We start from the raw sequence: 4,443 nt of genomic DNA, 5'->3' as shown, positions 1-4,443 counted from the left end.
ACCTGGCTTCGTAATCATCTATACTCCTGTTGACGTAAGAAAGCATGACCTGGTGTGGTGGGAAAACGATGAGGAGTGAGGCCCCTGTGCCTCTGGTTGGGGGAGAGGAGGTGATAAATATCCAAGGCATGGGGCACTGAGGTGGAAGAGACCATGAGTTGGAAGGTACAAGGTATGATCAACAGGTTCTAGGCAAGGAGGCACCCTGGCCACAGGAGCAGATTATTGTATTAAATGAGGCATGAAGAAATCTCCTCTCTTGCTTTTCTAAGATCCTCCATATATAGACAATTAAAATGCAGTTTACCATAATTTATGATATCGTATGTTCAGATTACCTAAAAATATCATGAGAGAGACCATGAATGCAGTGGTAATATTTCATTCCATTCTCTGAGGTCAGTACCATCCAGCTTCAACAAGTGAGAGTGCTTGGGGAGGAGGACTCTGGCTGGAAAGGACCCTGGCAATCAGAAATCGGTGGGTGGCTGAAATTTCTAGAACTTATTATTTTAGTTTTGTGGTAGAAAATGTTTCAAATCCACCTTTCCCATTTTTCTACGGTTTAAATAAAATTGTCAGGTTGCGATTTGTTACTTGCCTACACCTTCATTCATCTACTCAGTGAAGGAAGACATCAGTTACTGAGTGCCTACTCGGTACCAGGCACAGGGCAAGGCAATTTTTCATTCTTCACTTAATTTTCACCATACTGTTATGAGGGAGGTAGTGCTGTCCTCACAGTGACTCAGTGCTTCTTGCTGAAGGTCAGACTCGCTTTCCATCATCCCTTCTTCTAGGGCTGCCATGTTGGTTCAAATGGTTTGTGAATGACACCGTCACACCTATGTAACGTGACAGCCTGATTTTGTACACGCGTGAGCCCAAAGGCCCAGGGAAGCTTTTGCTATTCCAAGGGTCATCTTCAGACCACAAATGCTCAAGGGTGTTGGCCTGTTGCAGGGAAATTGCAGATAGTTCTCCTCTCACTGGCCGGTGGATGCATTCATAGCAGTAACCCCCTTGTAGACATATTCATTGTTGCTCTCATAAAAATTAATCTAGGGAGCAAAGCACAGCAGTGATTTTAAGGCATCGGTTAGTAGAGTGCAAATAATTGGGTTTTAACTCTGCGGGCCCATCTCATCTTTCCTACCTAGCATCTTGAGCTTTCCAGAACTCAACTAACATCACTGGAGCAGCAAAGCAAAGGCCTCAGGGCCTTCAGAACAGTGGGCGGGAAGTTCATGTCCTGAAGCATGAGCAACCAAGCTATCCCTGGAGCCTCCTTTTGGTCCTTTGCTCATTTCCCCCAACTCAGAAACCACGTTTACTTTTGGGTTGCAAAAATGCTTGATTATGAGTCGACCAGCCCAGATCATGGATGATGCAACAGATCAGGGCACAGAGAGTACTGAAAGAAGAGAAACAGGAGAAGAAGCCAGAAAGAATCCTAACCACACACAAGTTAGCCCTTCTTTCACCGAAGGACACACACCCATCCAAGCTTCAGGTAACCCTTCAAGGATTTACAACTACAAACCAGGCTTAACAGCCTGAAGCCTGCAGCCTGGTTTTGTAAATAAAGTTCTGTCACTTGATAACCAACCTGATTTGTTTTCCTGTTAGCATAGATGCTTTTGTGCCTTGGTGGCAAAGTGGAGTCTTTGTGAAGGAAATCCTGAAGCCCATAAACCTAAAATATTTACACTGTAGGTCTCAATAGAAAAGTAAACCCATCTCCAAGATAACCCCTATTGCAAGCATTTTGCCATGATCAGAAGAAACAGCTCTGTGAGTCGCAGTGGGCAGGGAGCTCTGGGCAGATTCAGGGTCTTCTCGTAATTGTGGCACCGGTTCAGCATCCAGAGCACCTTCCACTGAGCAGTTCACTCCTCCAACACAAACTGGTGATTGAAATGCAGTCTTCCTTTACAGAAGAAATATGGATAAGTGCTACTAATGGGCCCTCTGCCAACATATTCTCTTGGATATCTGTATGCCGTGCACTTTTATTCCATTCAGAACATTGCTGAAAGGAGACTGACCCAGCCGCCTGCCCTAAGTAACACTCTGTCTCCTTGTACTCTGACTTGTGTTTCCTCACAGCACCTAGCACTGAGTCCCATTGTATATCAGAAGCACTTGTCTATTACCACTTCCTTCTCCAGAATACAGGATCTGCGGGGGTCAGTGACCCTGTCTGCTGTTTCCACAGCCCCTGTGAACACACCTAGGGAAACCCTGGGTAAATACTGAGTGGACTCAAGCAACAGATGAGATCTTATCTACTACCCATGGAGGGTCAGGAGAATTGGAAAAAAAGAAGAGAAGGAAAGAGAAAAATCCATCAGAAAACATGAGCTCTTTCCTTAGCCCTGTGGTATGCCACAAAGTCTAACTGAATAATGGGCAGAAAGCTTCAGTTTTATGTTAAGTATGTGAGACTCACACAGTGGCAAAAACATGGTGTGATGTAGATCTGAGTTCAAATTCAGGTCTATTTCTTAACAACAGCTGTTGTATGTAAAAATATTTTACGTATATGCATATATGCACATGTATACATGCACAAACCCCCACCCACACACACACATGGTTAAGGTTAGTTACCACCAAAAGTAATTGAGAGTTTGGGTTGAGTATCCTTTAAAATTCATGAGACAAGAAGGGATTCAGATTTGAGGTGTGTGTGTGTGTGTGTGTGTGTGTGAGAGAGAGAGAGAGAGAGAGAGAGAGACATACTATGTCATTCAGGCTGGCTTTCAACTCACTATGTAGCCCTGGTTGGCCCTGAACTCACAGTGATCCTCCTGCCTCAGCCTCCTGAGTGCAGGAATTGCACTTGTGCTCCACCACGCCAACATTTCAAACATTTGCATAAACTTTACCAATTTAGAATCCCTAATCTGAAAATCTGAACAATTTGAATGGCTTCAAAATCCACACCTGATCATCACATTGATTTTCATCCACCAGGTCGGGACTATGGGGAGAGAAAATGCAGGCTGTGTCCCCAGCCCTGCCTGCAGGGTGGTTGCTTCCTCTTCCTGCAGGAGACCTGCATATTGGAGAAGGGAGAGGTCAGGTCGCTTCTCAGACCTCACTCCTAGGTGCCCTCTGCTCCTCACCTCTCATTGTGAAAGGAAAAATGAGAACCAAAAGCCCTGCGCTAGGAAAGACCCTAGAGCCCCTCTCCTGTGTTGACATAGGGCGGTGACTCATCTCCAAGGGAATTCCCAGAAGTCTTTGGAAAGGGCTGAGATTTGTTTATGCTTCTGCCAGTCTTGTTTGTTGTGATAGTTTGACCTTGGACAGCCCTCCAACTGTCTCCTTAAAACTCTTGATTTTAGCCAAAAGGCTGCCTCCTTAAAACAAAGCAGGCTGTCTGCCTTCACTGGCCAGAGGGGCTGCCAGCCACTGTGACTGGGGCCTGAAGCTTAGAGCACAAGGCTGGGTTCCCATATCCCCTGTGGCACAGAGCTCCTCTTCCCACCCTACTGCCAGGTAGCTGCTGTACTGACTCTACAAGTTCAGAGAGAAAAAAAAAAAAAAAACAGCATAAAAGGAGAATGCTGTGGTCTAGTCAAAATCTAGTAACTGCCACGTTTGTTAAAAATTGCCCCAAGTTCGGGGCTTCCTGAGCAAAGAGCATTAGGGAAGACTGAGAAGGTATGAGGTATCCTCATTCAGACACTGCCTCACTGTGCTAGGAAAAACAGAATGGAACAAAAGGAAACTAAACACAAGATTTGTTTCTCCCTTTCAGGAGAAAGTGGCCAGCTCAGGCAACAAAGAGCCCTTCTCAAATTTCAAGGACTTCTAATTCCAGCAAATAAGCTCAGCTTCAGATTAACTTCCATCCATAAGACTTACAACTTCCAGCTGCTTGGAGAATTTGAATTTTTCAGTAGAACCCTTCAGGCTCATGTAATCAGTTCTGGCTTGTCAAGAATGCTGGTGAAGCAGGGACGACTAGTCTAATTCAATCAGGTTAGTAGTAACAGATGAAACCAGACCTAGTTTTAAGTCCCAGGACCATTGCTTTGTGGCTGTGTGATCTTAGATAAACCTTCACTTCTCTGAGCTCAATTTTCTCATTTTAAAAAAAGTGCAAAATATTGTCTAACTTTAAAGCCTTGTTGGGAGAAGCAAGCTCTTATTTTTAAAATGTGTAGAACAGCCCAGCTGAAGTAATTTCATCTTGCTTTTTAAACTCTTAACACCACACTTTAAGACAGACATAGCAAAGAGCTCAGGGCTATAATTTAAAAGCCCAAGGTAGAAGGGATGGATTTGAGATGCTGAATACGAAGAAGAAAAGGCTAGAGATTCCACAGAACATCTTCAAATAAGGGAAAGGCTGTTGGGTACCAGAGGATTTAGACTTCTAGACTGACAGGGACTTACGAAAGAAAGCAAGGATTAGCAGTTAGAGAGACA

Source organism: Fukomys damarensis, unplaced genomic scaffold (assembly GCF_012274545.1).
Source record: "Fukomys damarensis isolate Sample0158 unplaced genomic scaffold, DMR_v1.0_HiC HiC_scaffold_35, whole genome shotgun sequence".
Classification (NCBI taxonomy): Eukaryota; Metazoa; Chordata; class Mammalia; order Rodentia; family Bathyergidae; genus Fukomys; species Fukomys damarensis.
This window is presented reverse-complemented; position numbering follows the sequence as displayed.